At 38.5% G+C, this 8,313-nt stretch overlaps 1 non-coding gene across 1 annotated transcript; it reads right to left on the bottom strand.

Annotated features, from left to right (window-relative positions):
• Positions 1–1,959: 1,959 nt before the first annotated feature.
• Positions 1,960–2,066, bottom strand: LOC115864290 (U6 spliceosomal RNA). Its single transcript, XR_004043885.1, has one exon. It is a non-coding gene; the product is annotated as a U6 spliceosomal RNA (small nuclear RNA).
• Between the last annotated feature and the right edge of the window lie 6,247 nt (positions 2,067–8,313).

The following is an 8,313-nucleotide window of genomic DNA, read 5'->3' on the forward strand; positions in this document are numbered from 1 at the left end:
GGCTTTATTTTTGCTTTTTCATTGTAACTGTTGAGGATATATGTATGTATGTATGTGTGTGTATTTTAAGAATTCCTTTAGGTTTATTCAACTTCTTTCATTTTCTTTTGTTTGTGTAACTTAAAAATCAATAATCATTTTCTTGCTTCATGTTAAATAGTTCAGATAAATGCAAAAGCAAGAAATTGCACCTGATACTTGAAAGTTGCTATTCCTGACAGTGCTTCATCTTTCTTCATGCCCATATTGGCTTTTCTCCCAGCCCATCCATTGCTTAATGTAAGTGTTATAAATTGCTCTAAAGTTCCATAAAGCATAATAAACATAAATCAATATTTCTTGGTTAAAAACTTAGAAATGCTGATCCAGCCCAGATTAGTTATAGATGTCTTAAACCCATCCTGTCCCTTGGTTATTTTATTTTACCAGAAGCCACTTCTGGACTCAAGAATGCCTCTCTTTTTGTTTTCCTCTCTGACCTTAGTCACACAGACACTTTCCGTGACACATCAGGACAGATTGTGGGGAAGTTATCATTCAGCAGCCTTAGAAAAGCCCCATTCTTTTTCCTTCTGGCCTCTGATCCTGGCAACTTTGGAAGAGTGACGTGACAGTCTCAGACAAATTTAGACCACAGGCCAGCAATATGTCAAGCTCGTCTGAGGCAAATTCCAGTTTGTCATGGGAAAAAAAATGTTCATTTTCTTCTGAGATTCCATGAATTAAGCCAAAGCCCACTTCTTTCCTTCTGGCTTGCAAATGTAGCATCTGATCTAAATGGAACACCTGCAGACTGCTTCATGACAAAACTGACCCGATTGAATTTCCGCTCTCCTTGGAATTTTTTAATATGATTATATGCTGTACCCTTGGATATAAAAGCACATCCCGCTCCTGGAAATGACAGCTTGCCCCTACAGCCAACTGATGCTATTTATGTGGCATTGTTGTTATTTATTCTCATCTCAAAAGGAATGATTGAATGGCTTTGTGGTTTCTCCCAAGAAACTGTGGAGCTATATAGTACGAAATCTGCAAGCTCAGGTGATCATCTTTCTTGAGGAGATTTTCACAGGAAGCGCTTTGGAAATTGCAAGAAAATGTTGATAGGACATTAGACAAAGTGGTTTTATTAGGCTTATTGACTGAAAGCTCACTTTTCATGCGAATTGTGACCCAGTGTGCTTAGAGGACAGACTGTCTTCTCCTCCAGACCTCATCCCCCTCCAGCCAAAAGCAATGCTCTTTCCACCCACTCCCAGGATACCTGAAAGCAGGTATGTGTATCATGGGAATGAGAGTAAGGAGAATTAGATGGACCTTCCACTTGCTCCAGTCTGAAAAACTGCTATTAGCCTTTCATTCCTTTGGATTCTGAAAACTGTTTGATCAATAGAAAAAGAAATATAAATGACCTCTAAATACGTAAAAAGATGCCAAACTGGTCTCATAATAAGGGCAATATAAATTAAAAATATACTCAGATAGAATTTTTTACTAATGAGATTAGCAATACCAAAATTTAACACATTTTTTTTAGTGACCCTTTGAACAAACAGGAATCCTCTTAGCATTGTTGGTGGGTGCCGTCCTGATGGAGGAGAATTAGGAAGAGCTATCAAACTTATAAGTGCAATTACCCTTTGGTTTTAGCAATCCCAATCTTGGGAACTGATCCTTCAGTAAAAATTGCACATATGAATGAAAAGTATATACAGTTATACATTGAAAAACTCTAAATATCACAACTTCAAAACAACTCAAGTTCCATCAATAAGGGACTGGTTAAATTAACTATGAGATATTCACCCAATGGAATATTATACAGCAGTATAAAAGAATGGGGAAGCTCATTATATACCGATATGGAAATATCTCTAGGTTGTATCTTTTTTTTAATCATCTTTATTAGAGTATAATTGCTTTACAATGGTGTGTCAATTTCTGCTTTATAACAAAAAAACTATGGAACGCTTCACGAATTTGCATGTCATCCTTGCGCAGGGGCCATGCTAATCTTCTCTGTATCATTCCAATTTTAGCATATGTGCTGCCCAAGTGTGCACTAGGTTGAATCTTTAAGTGGATAAATGAAGACACAGAGCAGTTCATATATAGCAATATATGTTTAGATGGAAAAAGGGAATCAGAATTCATCTTTATTCTTGCTTGGTATTTGCATAAAGATATATTGAAAGGATACTTAAGAAATTAATAACAGTGGTTACCTGTGGAAAGGAACAAGATGGATGGGGTCAGGGAAAGGAATAAGAATTATCAGTGTTTACTGCTTTTGTTTTTGAACCATGTGTAACATACTAAATTTTTTTAGAGACAGTATATTTATGTATTTAAGTATTTATTTTGTAAAGCATTTTTTATTGTGGTAAAATATATACAGCTTAAAATCTGCCACTTTCACTATTTTTAAGCATACAATTCAGTGGCATTAATTGCATTCACAATATTGTGCAACCCTCAGTATTGTCAACTTCCAGAACATTTTCATCACCCCAAACAGAAACTCTTAACAATTAAGCAGTAACTTTCCAGTCTCCCTTCCCCTAGCCTCTAGTTACCTCAAGTCTTCTTTCTGTCTCTATGACTTTGCCTATTCTAGAAATTTCATATCAGTGGAATCATATAATATTTGTCTTTTTGTGTCCAGTTTATTTCATTTAGCATGATGTCTTCAAGGTTTATGCATGTTGTACCATGTATCAGAACTTCATTTCTTTTTATGACTGAATAATATTCCACTATATGCATAAAACACATTTTCTTATCCATTCATCTGTTGGTGGATACTAAGGTTGTTTCTTCCGTTTGTCTATTATGATTAATGCTGTAATGAACATTAGAGTAAAAATATCTGTTTGAGTCCTTGCTTTCAACTCTTTTGGCTATACACCTAAGAGTGGAATTGTTAAGTTATTTGGTAATTCTGAGTTTAACTTTTCAAGAAACCACTAAACTGTTTGCCACCGTGGCTGCACCTTTTACATTCCACCAGCACCGTACAAGGATTCCAATTTCTCTACACTGTCGCTAACACTTGTTATTTTCCATTATTTTGATTGTAGCCATGGTAGTAAGTGCGAAACTGTATCTCATTGTGGTTCGACCTGCTCAGAAATTTTAATTAATGAGAAGACTGTCATAAATATCTTTTATTAAACTATAATACCTGTGAAAAAATACTATAATTCTGTTATTAAATCAAAAAGTCAGTTGACAGCTTGCAGACATCAGGTTGCTAAGGGCCTGCGACTGGGCAGGTCCTATCTTCTGAGTGTAAATAAAAGGCACCTACAACCATGGTTATTAATATCACATGTCTACCAGAAGCTAACTGCTTTATGCCATTGATCTTTCCCCACATTCCTGTGAGATAGATATTTTAATCCACTTTTTACAGATGAGGAAGCTGAGGGTCTTCTAGGATAAAGAACATAGCCAAAGTCAGACCTCTAGTAAATTGAAATGCCAGGATTCAAACAAATGTCTGCTTGACCTCCAGTCCTGAGCGCTTTCTGCCATAACAAGGCTTCAGAGGGAGGGAAACAACCAGGAAGGGACAGAAGACAATCAGGTGACATTTTAATTACTTCCAATCTTGCATGAGTTGGCTGTCATTTAAATGGGTTTTTTGTCCAGGATTTATTCCATTAAGCCCAAGTCTTTTCTTTTCTTCCTTTCTTCCTGCAGTGTGTGCCCTAACTTGCACCATTTTCTTTGAAATCTCAGATCCACAAACACTTTGCCAAAGACCACAGGGCTTCCTGCTAGCCTGGCACCTGAGGGCCTCTCCTTTCTCTGTGACTTGTGAACGCCCCAGGCTTCAGACCACAATTTCAAATACACTTCCAGCTAAGTGGCAGTTCCTCTACCGAAAGGAATAAGGTACGAGGCAGAAGAGATAGGCTGACCTCCAAGCTAGTCTGAACTGGGTCCTAGCAGAAAGAGAGTGCACCCAATGGTCAACTCATTCCATCCATGTACTGACAGGTACAGGAATGAATTGCCAGCCCCTTCCATGGATATCACGTTCTGCTTCGGGCACAGTGTCTTCATCTGTGAACAGCTGCTGCCAAATGCTGCGTGGAGATGGCCTGCCTGCCCGCCCGCCCCCCACCCCCACCAAAGAGAGTCTGCTGTAGAGCAAACCAGTCGCCTCTGGACCAGGTGCACATATGGGTGGGGCCATTAACAAGACCTGGGCAACCATCATCACACAGAGAAATATCAAACCCTGGGAAATTTTATGACCTTGCCAATGAAGCTAAGCTCTTTCTCTGTAGAAACTCAAGACAACTTTTACCACTTCATCTCAACACAAAGAAGCTTTTAATGAGCTATATTACAATAAAAGCATTTCACTTGGAGAAGAATGTGTCACAGCGAGATATTACTTCAAGACAGATTTGTGTCCCTTGAATGGTGATATAAAAATAATCTTAAAAAAAGTTAGCCCAATTTATAAGAAAATCTTTTGTATATATATATATGGAGGCTACTCATTCAGAAAAAAACCCAATTCTGACTCTGTTGGGTAGGCTTTTAGATTCAGGTTCAAAAGGAAGGTCAAAGAAAGTGCGATCTGAAGCTTCTTGGAAAGATCTGGAATATATATGCCACCCTGCTTCTTCCCTCATGCTACTTGTATCATTGTGACCATCCACTAAACCCAGAACACTACAAGACTCTGTTCTTACCTTTTTTCTCCCCAGTTTAATTATTTTTAAATAGTTTTGAATAATAAAATTAAAACGTGAATTTATTTTCATTGTAAACTTTAACTAAAAGTGAAATCCCCTTAACTCTCCCCAATCTCATTCCACATGGACATTTTCTATAATCAGCTTAGTGTGTACTATTCTGGGTCTTTTACAAACATTTACACTGACATAAGTACATTGTGACCCAGTTGTTTGATGAATAAACAGCTATTCAACAAATATTTTTTGAACACTTACTATTCAGAAGGCTTTGTTTCAGGTACAGGGGATATGAAAAGATTAGGTTATAATACATTGAGCACTTAACTTATGCCAGGACTTGTGCTGAGGAATTTACCTTTAATTTTGGATTTAATCAGCACAACAACCCTGAAGAGGTGTACTGCTCTTTGTTCTACAGGTGAGAAAACTGAAGTTCAGAGAAGCTAGTGATTTACCCAAGGTCACAGATGATAGATGATAGAGCTCAGACTCAAACAGAGGAGTGGCTGTGGAGAGCCCATAGTTTAATGACACAGCACGACAATGTACTGAAATAATAGTCGGTGTTGCCCCAGTGTTCAAGACACTCCTCCTAGGGCTTTACATATTTTGACTGATTTAATGTTGACAACAACACGAATATGTAGTGTTATCAGCCCCCATTTTACAGATGTGGATACTGAGGCTCAGTGAGGTTAATTAATTTACCCTAGATTATGCTAGTAATAAGTGCCAGAGCTGGGATCGGAATCCAGACAGTCTGGTTGCATTCCTTCATCTCTTAACTTCTACGTTACACTGTCCAACCCAATATTATGTGCACTGATGCAGATTCATGCTTAACAACTATGCAGCTCTTAATCATGTTTGCTTAGAGGTTTAACAACAATTAAAAATGCTTCCTTATAATGTAAATAAAATAATGGAATTCAGAATCATATATACGGTATGATTCTAATTATATCCAATAGATGGTCGAAAAATTTTTAGTAAGAAATTCATTTTAGTAAGAAATTCATTTTTTTGAAGTCTACTTTCTTTAAGGTTGTATAAAAAATATGAGTAGAACCAAAAGTAAATTAAACATTTTCACCCCGATTTACACCACAGTCTAGTTCTTCACGTTAACTTTACTCTTCAAACAACAGAAAGTGGGTGGCACTTTAGGAATTGGGAAAGAAGCCGGCTCCTCAAGGCACACATTTGTTTCTCCTGTTGGGTGTTTTTTCCCTTGCCATTTAGAAAAGGTCACCAAGTCTCTGTGTTCTCTTAATTCACCTGAGATTTGGTGGGAGGGTGGGCAAAAGCAAAAGTGGCCAGACAGTCAGCAGATCTGACACCCATCTGCACCCAGCCTCCTGGAAGAGATTATGCCGTGTTGTGAGACGTGGTGGCCAGGTGAGTGTTTTTGCAGGAGGGGAGGTGGAAACAGGAGAACTGACCAGAGGTATAGGGAACTTCTCCCATCCCTGGGAAGTAGCTGGGCTTTTTTTCCCAGGTTCCTCAGTGAATGGAGACCAGTCCCCACATCCATGGTGACACCTAGCCCACTAGTAATATGACTTGGAGAGATAGTGCAAATATATGGTGAAGGATTGGGGGAAAGAGGGGAGGCAGGGGCTAAGTAGTAAAAACCATGCACTGGGAGACCATATCAAGGATCCCTATGCCTGGCTTTAAAAAGTTAGATACCTGTAGTGACCAGTATAGAATGAAGAAAAAAAGTCCCTTTCCAGAATGTTCTTGAGACTGCAAAAGAGCACATAACATTTTGGGGAAGACATCCCTTCACTCAACTTCCATGCAGTATAGGGGTTAATAATGATTGAACCTTTCCTCCAACTCTGCTGGTGAGACCTTAGATTAAATTTGATTTGAAGATTGAAAGGAACATGACATTCTAGGTAGAGAAAAGACACAGGAAAACCTCAACTGTTGTTCTCTTTAGGTAGTGGAATCATGGGTTATTTTTTTTCTTTATCATTTTCTGTATTTTCAAGTTTTCTATGATTGTCACTTGTTCCTTACAAAATCATAAAACCAATTACTTTTTAAAAACTCTTATTAGTTATGTCACTTCACCATCCATCTGGCTTACTCATGCTTTATTTTCATCTAGACATTTTTACACTGCAAATGTTTGTTACAAGTAGGACAGCTATGATTTTTTCTCTAGAATCCAGTCCAAGAATTTGCATTTAGATATATGTAAATGAAAGCAATTTAGGCCAACATTATTCTATATGCTACTTGAAAAGAATTTTTAAAGTGTTAAGGAAAACTAGAGGGATTTAATCACTTTGTTCCATGCCAAACTCTAAGTCCAGAATCAGGCCATAAATGATGACAGGGGCCAGGCCAGCAACACCTCGACTAATGCTCCCAAGTGGTCATTCTGGCAACTAATTCCAACTTTGAAGAAAGGGAAACTGGGCCAAATATACAGGCCTAACAGAAAACCCCCATAGGCTGCTTGCATAATTGGAACAGCTACTTTGCAACTTCTCCTTGAGTCAATCACTGGTTTACAGTTATAGTTATTCACTTCAATTAGATGTGAACTGATACCAAAAATAGATGGGCTGTGTCAAGTTACTTTATCTCAGACGCAAGCGAGTCTATTATAATCCTATATAGAAACTAGTGCTTTTTAGAGACCACCTGCAGACAGATCTGTCTTTATCCAGACCTGCAAATGCAAACTGGATCCTAGGCTTCAGATCAGCACCAGGTCATCATCAGGCTTCCTAGGGACTCCCTGTGTTGGTCTCATACATATGAGATTTTCTGAAGAATCCTAGTTGCTCGGTATCAATCCTTTCTTTTGTGTGCCACAGTCTCGCCTGTGATTTGCCTTCCAGTTTTTGCAAGAACTTTTATCTACAGAGCACTGTTTCCCTGAGCCACACCACTATGGATTGGAGTTTATTGTCCCAATGTAAGCTAACTGAATAAATGCAAACTAGAACCTAATGTTCAGCCTTGCAGGATTTCCTTGAACCTGCTTGCCTGCGTCTAAGGGGTGCTTGGGCAACTGCTTGCCATTCATGGCTGTGGACCTGAGCCATCCTTGCTAAAATATCTGTCCCTTGGTATCATCTCCTCCCACCCCATTTATCCCAGTAATGGATGAGTCCATCCTTTACCATCGTTGGTCTTTACTCTCCAACAAATCAGCTTTGTGCCTTGTCATTCTTCACCTTTCATGTAACTAAGTTCAATAAACCATTTATTGAATATGACCTCATGTTGGTACTATTTCAGGTTGATATTAAGATGAATAAAGTTAGATCTTTGTCCTTAAGAAATTCATACTTTAGTGGATGTATTAGTTTCCTAGGGTTGCCTTAACAAAGTACCACAAACTGGGTAGTTTAGAGCAACAGAAATTTATTGTCTCACAGTTCTGGTGGCTAGTTCTGAAATCAAGGTGTTGGCAGAGGTGATTCCTTCTAAGGTCTGTAGGGACAATCTGTTCTTTGTCTCTCCCCTGGCTTCTGGTAACCTTGGGTGCTCCTTGGCTTGTAGATGGTGTTCTCTCTGTGTCTTCACATTATCTTCCCTCTGTATCTTTTCTCTTTTAACAAGGAAA

This window comes from Globicephala melas, chromosome 4 (genome assembly GCF_963455315.2).
Source record: "Globicephala melas chromosome 4, mGloMel1.2, whole genome shotgun sequence".
NCBI lineage: Eukaryota > Metazoa > Chordata > Mammalia > Artiodactyla > Delphinidae > Globicephala > Globicephala melas.